The sequence below is a fragment of the Dipodomys spectabilis genome, unplaced genomic scaffold (genome assembly GCF_019054845.1).
Source record: "Dipodomys spectabilis isolate Male_0828 unplaced genomic scaffold, ASM1905484v1 ptg000145l, whole genome shotgun sequence".
Classification (NCBI taxonomy): Eukaryota; Metazoa; Chordata; class Mammalia; order Rodentia; family Heteromyidae; genus Dipodomys; species Dipodomys spectabilis.
This window is the reverse complement of record NW_024870822.1, coordinates 10,983,403-10,996,534: the sequence shown is the minus strand read 5'-3', so window position 1 is coordinate 10,996,534 and position 13,132 is coordinate 10,983,403. Positions and strand designations below refer to the sequence as shown.

The window sequence follows — 13,132 nt, the reverse complement described above, 5'->3', positions numbered from 1 at the left end:
AGCATGGGACTAGCATAATGGTGGGATCATTGTGAGGAATTACCATGGCTGTAGAAGCCAGTGATCAATGGCACATACTGTTTCATCTGAGGACAATGACATCTACACGCACATATGATTATTGGCAAGGGCCTCGTTTACCCATGGCATAGGCCAGAAGCATAATAACTAAGTGACACTGATAAAACTTCATGCATTCTTTGAGAGAGTAATGCTCAGGAATGTTCTATACTTTCTCCTAAAGTTCCTTCCTGGGAGTGAGTTCTTGCTATTCTTTAAGATAACCTGCTTTAAAATGCACCTATCATGACTTCCTTTCTTTCCAAGTCTGATTTTGCTACTTCCTTAGTCATGCATACTAGAATGCTTAAGTGAGGACTGAAGTCATTTTCCTCAAAGTGATTTCATCCAAACCCTGATCTCTGAATAGTAATAAAGATCCAAATATTATTTCTGGAGAAACTCAGGTTAACATGATGCTATGTCCAGAAGGCACAATTCAAAGTGAGTCTTTAAAACGGGTCTATGTTAAGGTGTGTCCTCCTACTAATAGGAACCCTTTTGTATCATATGATGGACCCATGATAGCTAACAGAGACCAAACATTCCATAGAGGAGCTCTCTGATCTTTGTTTCCCTAGACTAGCAAAGCTCTTGCCAGCATGCTGATGGTGGTCACATAGATGGCCTCAAGCAAGCCAATAAATCCTTTACTGTATTAGAGGTCTAGAATTCTCTGCTATATTGCTGATTCACAAAATAGTGAGCAAATCCAATAGCTATATTGAGATACATAATTCATAGTGGTATGCTACACTGCAATTAAGTGATTACAAAATACCATAAATTAGAAAATGTCAGAAATTAAAATTTATAGTATTGCCTTTGGGGACTAAAGGGCTCATGATATCTAGAAAGCAGAAACTATTCCTCAAGCCTGGAAAAACTCTGAATGTAGGAGATGATATTTTATTTCTGTTGTTTTTGGTTTTAACTTCTCAGTTTAGTTTCAATTAATTCAGTCATCTCTGTGACCTTAGAAAGGGGGAAATAGTAGTGAAGAAAAGCCTGAGAGAGAAGTCAGACTTCTGGAATTTTACTTTAAAATTTTCTGATACCTCACTTGGTAAAACCAGCCCTCTGTTTTTCAGAGACTTGAAATGGGAAAGACTATTTCAACTCCAAAATTCTAAATCTAAAAGTTTATATATAAATATATATATGTATGTATATGTATATATATGCATATATATGACTGTCTGACTACATTGGAAGAAAGAGTATATGTACATATACATATGTATACATACATATATATGTATATACATACTCTTTCTTCCAATGTAGATAGTCAGATAGTCATAAAGTCATGGTCAGAAATGATAACTTTATAAGCTATTATAAAGTACATACAGAAGTTCCACAGAAAAATTGCCTATTACATGCTTAGCTTTCAAATTGCCAAGAATGACATTTAGCACCATCATGCCATTATTTCTTTTTTTTCCAAATTTTTTTTATTGTGATTAAGTGTTTACATAATTTCCCAAATTTCACAGTATTGTGGCATAGTAATGCTTAAAGTCACAAACACATTCTAACTTTCATGGAACAAATTGTCTATCATAACATTTATGATTTCTATGAGCTTTGCAATACAGTTATTTCTTCCACACTGGGTGATATGTACATTTCATGCCATTATTTCTAAGATCTCAAATTTGATCTAGAAATACTCTTTTCTAGCTGAGGATATAGCTACTCCTCTTCTCATGTTGGCACAAGACCAGTCAACACAAAACTATTGTTCATACTTCTTTCTTCTCACTTTAAATGGTGAATTTGTTAAAGAATTCTGGTGTGCACATACCAATTTCCAAATGCTCAATTGAGTTATCTCCCATTTTACTGTCTTATTGATTCTATCACTACCAACATTATACCAGAAGACTCACAGTTAAACTATTGCAACAACAGTCTGCTATTGTAGGGGTACTACAATTGTTCTTGACATCCATTAAAAATATATTGACAATGTAAATCACCTTATGTCATTCACCTACCCAAAAACCTTTCTCACCTTGAGTGAAGTAGCACATCTTGGGTTGGGAAGTCAGCGGTAGAGTGCTTGCCTTGCATGCATGAGGCCCTGAGTTCGATTCCTTAGCACCACATAAGCTGAAAAGGCGGGAAGTTGTGCTGTGACTGCGCTAATCTTAAGCTGAAGAGCTGAGGACAGCGCTCAGGCCCAGAGCTCAGGCCCCAACCAGTAATAATAATAATAATAATAATAAAATGAAATACTACATCTCTCCAGTAACCATTAAAGCCTCATTATGTTGGTGAAAACACTATCCGACCCAAAATACCATTTTTAGACAATTAGTAAGGGGCAGTGGTGCAGTTTGAGCTCAGGCCTTACTCTTGTTGTACTGGCACAATACCACTGAAAATACCTCTAATCCTGTTTTTTTGTGATTATTGTAGGATGGGATTTGCACTCAGGAACAGGCCTGACCCATGATCCACCTATTTTTAGGCTTTCCGTTTTAGTTAGAATCATAGGTATGCACCATTGTGTCCAACTTCCCTCCAATGGAGACGGAGTTTCACAAGCTTTTTTGTGTGGGCTACCCTGCTACCACTATCCTCCCAATTTCCTCTTCCCAGACAGCTTGGTATGATAGGCATGTGTCATTGTGCACAATTATGAGATGAGAAGGAATCTTTTCATATTATTATGATGAAAATATCGTACAGAGGGGTTACAATTACATGAGCAAGGTAATGAGTACATTTCTTATCAAGCATTGTAGCCTCCTCCTTTGTTTCCCTTTCTCATTCCTTCCAATCTCCTCCCGCGCCCCCCCCCCCATGCCAAAGTTGTAAAGTACGTTTTTCAACATAACATCTTATACATCTCATTGTTGCAATGGGTCCACCTGTATCCCTATGTAAAAGATTTGTTTTTTCCCTTCCCCTCCACAAATTGTACCAACATCAAATACAATGAAAACAGGGGTTATACCGTGGGGGAGGGACATACAAAGCAACAAAAAATCATCTTATAAATATGTTAGAAACAATTGCAAGAAAAAAAAAACATTTGACTCCTTATCTTGGGGTTCATTTCTCCTTACATCAACTTATCTGACCTTTTCTGCTTGTCTCAGACATATACTAGTTATTGCAAATAAGGGAACCCATGGGACCTATGTTTCTTTGGGCCTGTCATACTTCACTTAATACAATTTTTTCCAAGTCTTTCCATTTCCTAACAAATGGGGCAATGTCATTCTTTCTGATGGAGGCATAGAATTTCATTGTGTATATATAGCACATTTTCTTGATCCATTCATCTATTGAGGGCATCTGGGTTGGTTCCCTATCTTAGCTATGGTAATAATGTTGCAATAAGCATAGTTGTGCTTGCAGCTTTAGTATGGTCTTGTTGGTGATCATTAGGTTAAATGCCCAAAAGTGGGATTGCTAGGTCATAGGGGAGGTCTATATGGAGTCTTTTGAGGAACCTCCATACTGCTTTCCAAAGAGATTGAACAAGTTTACACTCCCACCAACAATGCAGTAAGGTTTCCTTCTGTCTACATCCCCTCCAGCATCTGTTGTTGTTAGAATTCTTGATTATAGCCATTCTAACTGGGGTGAGATGGTATCTCAATGTTATTTTGATTTGCATTTCTTTTATGGCTAGAGAGATTGAGCATTTCTTCATGTGTCTATTGGCATCTTTCATTCCTCTTCAGAGAAGTTTCTCTGTAAGTCTTTAGCCCACTTATTAATTGGGCAGTTGTTTCTTTGGGGATTTGTGGTTGGGGGATTTAACTTTTTGAGTTACAGATATATTTTAGATATGAGACCCTTGTCCATTGTATGGCTAGTGAAGATCTTCTCCCAATTGGTGGACTTTCTATTGATCTTGCTAACTATGTCCTTTGCCATGCAGAAGCGCTGAAATTTCATCCCAACCTATTTGTCCAACCTTTGTTTGATTTGTTGTATTTCTGTTTCGGCCTGTGCTAAGGAAACCTAGAGTTTCTCCTATTCCCTCCTGTAATGTTTTCAGGGTGTCTGCTTTAACTCCGAGGTCTTTGATCCATTTGGAGTTGATTCTGGTGCAGAGTGATATATAAGGATCTAGCTATAGTTTCTACAATGATTAACTAATTTTGCCAACACCATTTACTGAAGAGGCTGTCTTTCTTCCATTCTATTTTTTTTAGCTCCCTTATCAAAGATTTGATGGCTATAGGTCTGTGGGTTCACCCAGACATGATCTTGTATTTAAAGAATCCCACGGACTCCACTCCCAAATTACTCAAGCTGATTCAAAACTTTGGCAAAGTAGCAGGGTATAAAATTAACCCTCAAAAATCAGTGGCTTTTCTGTATGCCAACAATGAGAAAAGCATAGCTGAAATCAGGAAAGCAACTCCATTCGTAATAGCCCCACCAAAAATAAAATACCTAGGAATTAACTTAACCAAAGAAGTGAAGGATCTCTATGATGACAACTTTAAAAACTTTAAAAAGGAAATCAGAACAGAATTTAGAAAGTGGAAAAACCTCCCATGCTCCTGGATTGGAAGGATCAGCATCGTGAAAATGGCAATACTGTCCAAGGCTATCTACAAATTCAATGCGATACCTATCAAAATTCCAACCTCATTCTTCAAGGAAATAGAAGGGGAAACAAAGGAGGAGGCAACAATGCTTGATAAGAAATGTACTCATTACCTTGACCATGTAATTGTAACCCCTCTGTATGGTATTTTCCCAATAAAAAAAAAAGAAGAGGCAATCCAAAAATTTATATGGAACAATAAAAGACCCCGAATAGCCAAAACAATTCTTAACAGAAAGAACACTGGTGGAGGAATATCAATACCAAATTTCAAACTCTATTACAAAGCCATAGTAATCAAAACAGCTTGGTATTGGCACAAGAACAGACCTCAGGACCAATGGAAGAGAAGGAATCTTAACCATAGTTCTATCATGACTGGCCTTAGATAATTTTCCTCTCCTTCTCAGTTTTCCAAGTAGCTAGATTGTAGATCTCTAGATGCTTTACATAAATATTTTATGAAACCATTTATCATGATGAAATAGTATTCAGTGTTAACTATTGTTTTGTTGTTTTTGTTTTAGTTTGTTTTTGTGAGTTGTTGGCTTGAATTCAGGGACTGCTCATTGAACTTTTTTTTTTTTTACTAGTCTAGTGCTTTTCCACTTGAGCCACAGCTCTACTTCTGAATTTTTGGTGATTTATTAAAAATAGGTAACTCTATTGCAGCATTATTTACCATAGCTAAGACATGGAACCAACCCAGATGCCCCTCAGTAGATGAATGGATCAAGAAGATGTGGTATATATACACAATGGAATTCTATGCCTCCATCAGAAAGAATGACATTTCTGATTTGTTAGGAAATGGAAAGGCTTGGAAAAAATTATATTAAGTGAAGTAAGCCAGGCCCAAAGAAACATAGGTCCCATGGTTTCCCTTATTTGCAATATCTAGTATAGGTATGAGTCAAGCGGAAAAAGTCAGATAATGTGATGTTAGGAAAACGAAACCTCAAATATGTATTTTAATGTTTTTGTTTCTTTCATGCATGTGTTTCTAACGCATTTATAAGATTATTTCTTTGTTGCTTTGTATGTCCCTCCCCCACAGTGTAACCCCCGCTTTCACTATATTTGATGTCAGTATAACATGTGGAGGAGATGGGGACAAACAAGTCGTTTAAGGATTCAGGTGGACCTGTTGCAACAATGAGAAGTACAAAATGTCATGTCAAAACCAGCTTTACAATGTCGGTGGGGGGGGGGGGTATGATTGGGTGGGAGGGAGGGGGGAGGCTGGGAAGGGAGGTGAAGGGTAAACAAAGGAGGAGGCTGCAATGCTTGGTAAGAAATGTATGCATTATCCTGCCCATGTAATTGTAACCCCTCTGTACAGTATGTTCTCAAATAAAATAAAATAAAATTAAAAAAAAAAAATAGGTAACTCATCTCACCTCGCCAACTCCTCCCTCATCACACCCCCCCACACACACAAAGTTGTACAGTTTTCAACATACTGTCTTGTACATCTCAAAGGATAGTAGGGGAAAAATAAAGGAGGGGGTAACAATGCTCGATAGGAAATGGACTTATTACCTTGTTCATGTAATTGTAACCCCTCCGTACAGTAGCTTTACAATAAAAATTATATATTAAAAATAGGTAACTCATAAATTTTCTTGCCCAGGCTGATTTTGAGCTGTCATGCTTAGATGACAGCTTCTTGAGTAGTTAGGATTACAGACATATGTTACTAGCACATAGCTTCATTACTTTAGTCTTACCACTAAACACCTGATTTGTCAAAATATAAATAAGATTGGAAAATGACCACAAAACATAATGTAAGGGAGAAATAAAAAATAAAGCAACTTACAGAAAATGATATAATGAATAAATGCTCAGAAATCACTCACAAGAAGTCATAATGAAATGATAACTTCTGCATTATCACTGAACTGAAAAATACTAAGTACTTCAGAAGCCATCTTGTCTAAGAAGTTCAAGATAAATGAGATTCTAATTTATAAACTAATGCTAATAACCGTAGACTACATTCATCAATGCATGAAAAAAGAAGAAAATAACTTTAAATGAAGTAAAAATAACTTGAGGAGACTAATTATAAACTAACCAAGAAGCGATAACAAAAAACATCTGATATTGCGAATGAACTGAACTAATTTATAGCATGATAGTGAGAATAATTGCATTGACATGGGACAGGACAGTGATAAAATAACACAGAGGGCATCATGGGGTCTGGAAGTTCCACTGCATATTAAGGCATTTAAACACTTGTCTATTTCCGTATAACACTCACTACCAAAGTGATGGGCTCAGAAACCAAAGAACGAATATTTTGTATAAATTTGAAGTTAGCAGTTCTTCTACTCATTTCACCAGGGCACCAGCTGGCTGCAGTCAACTGGAAGTGAGGAGTTAATAAGGATTCCTCCTAAGTCTAGCAGTGTGTTGGCTGTTAGTTAGCACATTCTTTTTTGTGTGTCATCTTAAGTTCCAGAGGCTACACAGCTGTGCCAGCTTCTTTACACAGCAATACCAGAGCCTCATTCCCAGAGAACAAAGACAGAAGGGACAGGTCTCATGAGGCCTATGTTCCAGAACTTTTATGAAGTTCTACTTATCCAAGCAAATCACAGAACCAGCCTAGGTTCAACAAGTACAGAACTATTACTGTTGCTGCCACCCCCTGCCCTGCAGCTGCCGCGGCCACCTGTGTTGCCACCCTCTTGGGACTGGCTGTATGATTAGGCCACAATCTTCAATGAGTAGACATATTCCTCAGTTCTGTAGTATTCTTCTTCATACACTTATGGAGCGTCTGAAGGGCAGTGGAGATTACTGCTAAGCACAGCACGACCTCTATGCAGACAAATGTTACTGCTCTACCAAGAAGCCTCCAAAAGAGTGGTTAACCTGGACACAGAAGTGTTGGATTGCAATCTGCAGAGCATTTTCCAACAGTTCTGACCTGAATGAGGTAAACCTCAGTGCACTTGTTTTCTATTGCCTCAGTATGACTGGATTGAACAGTTGCTACTTCCCATTAGGAGGTTCATTTCATTTATCATTGCTCCCAATTCCATAAAGCACTGAGACATTTAAGTGGAGTGTATTCAAGTAGACTTCAATTTCTTTGCATCATCATTGTATTCGATTTCTTAAATTCTCTCATAACTCTATTGAGTGTTTTAAGTAAGTTAACATGGCTTGAATGAACTTCCTTGTTTCTGTGGAAGTCACGTATAAGAACATGAGATTCCTAATTAGATACAAGCCAACCAATGTGAGTTTAAACAAGCTTATTGAGGACTAGAAGAAGCAACTTATGACACCAGTCTGGTGGAGAAAGAAGGCACCTCCATTCTCGAATGGCATTCTGATGATGGTGTACCACCCTCAACTAGATTGTTGTTGCCTGGTTAATTCGTGTAAAAATAAGATTTCATGAAGAACATGGTTGCTGTATTGATATGCATTGTATTGCCTGCCTTGCAAGAGCTCCAGTGCTTTTGGCCCTAGTACCAATTGAAGGAGGAATGAAATATGAAGATATAGTGCAGTTCATAAGACAAAAGCAGCATGGAGCACTTAACAGCAAGCAACATCTGTATTTGGAAAAGTTCCAACCTAAAATGCTCTTATGCTTTAAAAACGTCAAAGGTTACAGAAACAATGGTTGTATTCAATAAAACTGAATGCCTGGTGCCCTTGCCTTAGAAGTGGAACTTGAGGTGGAACCTAATTTGTCATACTATTTGCCAACAGTATTGGTTTGATGAATGAGTCTAGTGAAACTTCCATAGGAATATTGAAAAGCAGTTTATCAGATTATGAGCTTGACACAACTGCTGTTTGGGTTTTGCTCAACCTATTTGGAAAATTAGCAAAACAAATTCTTGCTGTTCAGTATTCAAAATGTGCTATCACTTAATACTAATTGAGTTTGCTAAAAGCATTGAGTTACATTTAAAAATATATTCCCATGCCAGAATGTTTATCAATATATAGGAATTTTAGAAAGATTAGGTGCCAAAATATCTAGCATGATATGTGTATATTTTAATACTTATTAAAAATAGGTCCAGAAATTATAGACCTAGATAGTTTATCCCTTCAGTCATTTCAAACATTGTAGGGACTCTGGCTGTTTGCCAACTCATTCTATGTTTACATCTCCCACACTCCTAACTAAGGTTTGTGTAACCATTGATATTTTTTCCCACCTAGTCTTAAGCCACTCTTGCAAAAAAGTGGATTTCTGCTACTAAAATTAAGCAGATATATAATATGTTATAAGCCTTTTGAGCTGTGTAACTTCACATTTCGATACTTGATAATTCATCTTATTAAATAATTAATAAAATGATGATGTGTACTGATGTTAGTTCAACCATATATTTATACTGTGGAATGTGTGGTTATAGTACTTCAGGAGAAACAATTTGTCATTGTTCATCAATTAGTTAAATTATAAACATCTTAAAAACCTAAATAAATAATTATATGCGAACAAAAGAAGTAAGGAACTATGGCCTCCCTATTTTAGTATTTAGCACTAAAAAGGATCCTTGGAAGGCATATCTTTGAATTTAGAAAGAAATATGAAAAATAAAAGAAATAAATTCTAGAGTGTTATAAATATGAGGATAGCAACCACAATAAAACCATCTCTGAAATAGGATCAACATAGCAACATTTAGTCTTTGCAGGAATCTTTTGAGATGGATTTTATTGCTATCATTATTTGACACAGATTTTTTAAAAAGTAGAGGTAAGTTAAGAAATTTTCTCTGGATATGCAACTATTAAGGGGTACAAGTGGCCAAATAAGCTTGAGATTTTTAAGCTTTGTACCATATTGATAAAATAGAGAGAAAGACTACTAATTTTAACAGAGAAGGTATATAGTTATGGGGATAACAGAGCATTTAAGGTAACAGAGCATTTAAGAAAACAAAGGATTAGTGGTGCTGTGGCTCAAGCGGTAGAGCGCTCGCCTTGAGCTGAAGAGCGCAAGGACAGCGCCCAAGCCCAGAGTTCAAGCCCCATGGGGAAAAAAAAAAAGAAAGCAAAGGATTGAGTCTGAAAAATGAAGAACTCCCAGGATGGAGGAATAGGATGCCCAGATCCTCAGGTAGGAGTGTAACTGTTAGGTTGGGAGATAGCAAAGAAATTGATGTATTGGAGAACAGGGAGCAAAGGGGATAATGGTAAAAAGTGAGATCTAAGTGGTGGACAGGTTGAGTTCCGTTGAACAGATGCCACCCTTACAGATATATGTGAGGAACTCTGCTTGTTATGTTAACTGAAAATGATGAAATTTAGCAAAAGGGGAGCAGGGATATCAGATGGCTTGAATGCATAGGACACATAAAACCGTTGAAATATTGTACTGTATGCTCCATGGTCCTTTATTATTGCATACTATTTACTACATGCGAATAATTTCTACAAGGTTACATTATGGTACAGGGCTTAAAAATCTCATCAAATTTCTTCCTTTTTCGTTGTCCAGTGTCAGACATCATAATAGAATAATAACTCAAGAAACGTTCTCAAAAGGTAGTTACCTGAGTTGGAGAAACTTTCACTTCAGAGATAGATGATATTGAACATGTTAATTCTATGTGCCTCACATTTTTAATCTGTATTAACTGGTTGTAATTCTAATGATATACATCTAGAAGGTTGTTTAAAGGGCAAATGAGTCAGGCGCTGGTGGCTCACACCTGTAATCCTAGCTACTCAGGAGACTGAGATCTGAGGATCACAGTTCAAAGCTAGCTTTGGCAGGAAAGAGACTCTTAAACAAATAAACCACTGAGAAAGCTGGTAGTGACGCTTTGGCTCAAGTGGTAGAATGATAGCCTTGAGCTGAGGAGCAGAGGGACAGCGTCCAGGCCCAGAGTTCAACTGACAAAAAAAGGGGGAGGGGACAAATGAGTGAGTACATGTGAAATAATCATGGAAGCACTTAGAAAATGATTAAATATTGTAACTTCTTTTTTCTCTCTTTTTTTATTGTGAAAATACTGTACAGAAGGGTTACAATTACATGGTAATAAGTATATTTCTTATCAAGCCATGTTGCCTCTTCCTTTATTTCCCATTCCCATCCCTTCCCATCTCCCACGCCTCCACCCCCACCCCTCAACTCCAGCCAAAATTGTATAGTTCATTTTTAGGCATAACGACTTGTACATCTCAATGTTGCAATGGGTCCACCTGTATCCCTATTTAAACAATTTGTTTTTTCCCTTCCCCTCCACAAATTATACCAACATCAAATACAATGAAAGCAGAGGCTATACAATAGGGGAGGGACATACAAAGCAACAAAAAAATCATTTTATAAATATGTTAGAAACAATCTCAAGAAAGAAAAAATATTTGTATCCTTATCTTGAGGTTCATTTCACCTAACATCAACTTATATGACCATTTCTGCTTGTCTCAGACAAATACTAGTTATTGCAAATAAGGGAAACCATGGGACCTATGTTTCTTTGGGCCTGGCTTACTTCACTTAATGTAATTTTTTCCAAGTCTTTCCATTTCCTAACAAATGGGGCAATGTCATTCTTTCTGATGGAGGCATAGAATTCCATTATGTATATATGCCACATTTTCTTGATCCATTCATCTACTGAGGGACATCTGGGTTGGTTCCATATCTTAGCTATGGTAAATAATGCTGCAATAAACATAGTTGTGCTGGTTGCCTTAGTATGGTCTTGTTTGTGATCATCCCGGTAAATGCCCAAAAGTGGGTCACAGGGGAGCTCTATGTGGAGTCTTTTGAGGAACCTCCCTACTACTTTCCAAAGTGGTTGAACAAGTTTACACTCCCACCAACAATGCAGTAAGGTTTCCTTCTGTCCACACCCCCTCCAGCATCTGTTGTTATTAGAGTTCTTGATTATAGCCATTCTTGCAACGGACAAGGGTCTCATATCTAAAATATACCTGGAACTCAAAAAATCAAATCCCCCAACAACAAATCCTCAAAGAAACAACTGCCCAATAAATAAGTGGGCTAAAGACTTCAAGAGAAACTTCTCTGGGGCTGGGAAGGTGGCTCAGTGGTAGAGTGCTTGCCTTGCATGCATGAGGCCCTAGATTCAATTCCTCAGCACCATATAAGCAGAAAAGGCTGAGGCTCAAGTGGTAGAGCGCTAGCTGAAAAGCTGAGGTACAGCACCCAGGCCCAGAGTTCAGGCCCCATGACCGACAAAAAAAAAAGAAAAGAAAAACTTCTCTGAAGAGGAAGAAGGATGATGGCTAATAGACACATGAAGAAATGCTCAATCTCTCTAGCCATAAAAGAAATGCACATCAAAACAACATAAATATTGTTACTTCTTTTATGCATTGCCCTTGTGATTGCCCTTCTCTGGGAAGACAGGTTTTATTCCATGTTCCTAGGGTCTAACAGAGTTGCCTAGAACATAGTAAATGCTGAATGAATATTTATTGAATGAATACTTATAAAATTATATACCATATCCGAGTAGTTTCTTACAACTTAAAAACCCCTTTCATGAATAAAAGGAATTATTATATTCTACATAGAAATCAAAGATGAGAAAAGATAAACATCATCTCATAAGCTGCTCCTGTTCGTAGTGGGAATGGATTCCATCTTTTCTGGCTTCCAGTTATTTCTCTGTGTCATTTGGTCTTCCTCTCTTCCACTTGGAGAATTCTTTTGTTTTGCATTGTTTTGTTTCTACATTTATTTGCTTTGGTGATTCTGGGGTTTCAATTCTAGTCCATGGGCTTGTTACATTGGTACTCAAACCACTGAGCTATATCTTCAGCATAATTTTTTTTTTGGTTAAGGCTTGAACTCTGGGCCTGGGCACTGTCCCTGTGCTCTTCCTCTCAAGGTGAATGCTCTACCTCTTGAGCCACAATGCCACTTAAGTTTTCTAGTGGTTTGTTGGAGATAGACTCACGGACTTTCCGGCCTCGGCTGGATTTGAACCATGATCCTCAGATCTCAGTCTTCTGAGTAGCTAGGATTACAGGCATGAGCCACCGGTGCCTGGCTGATTTTTTTTTATTCTAGCAATATTTGTGATTCTCATTCTCTATGTGGGCACCACTTAACCTATGTTAGGATTCCTGGTAGACAGAATAGCAAGCATATGCCACAGTGTCTAACCGTCAATTGAGAAAAGATTCTCTCAAATTTTTCTTCAACCATAATCTCAAACATTTCACCCTGACAAATGGCGAGGATTACAGGCATCAGCCATGTGTGCCTGGCTAGAAAATTCTTTTTAAATGAATATCATTTTGTTATATCCCAAAGACAGTTGCCACAACTCCGTCTCTGCTCCCCCACCCCACCAATAACACAAAATGTCATTTTCCAGACATGCAATGGCCTGAATATCAGTTAATTTTCTTCAACTCCTAGACTTTATTGTCAAGATGATATATATTAATAGAGGAAAGAAGTATTATATTAAAAAAGTCTTCAAACTGAGTGAAAATAGCAATCCTGGTTGA

At 37.4% G+C, this 13,132-nt stretch overlaps 1 protein-coding gene and 1 pseudogene across 1 annotated transcript in view; one reads left to right on the top strand and one right to left on the bottom strand.

Moving 5' to 3' along the window:
* The window catches only part of LOC122117871 (sodium-coupled monocarboxylate transporter 2-like), a 51,499-nt gene that overhangs the window by 34,171 nt on the left and 4,196 nt on the right, over window positions 1-13,132 (bottom strand). The window lies entirely within an intron of this gene.
* LOC122117615 lies at window positions 7,851-8,304 on the top strand (annotated as a pseudogene).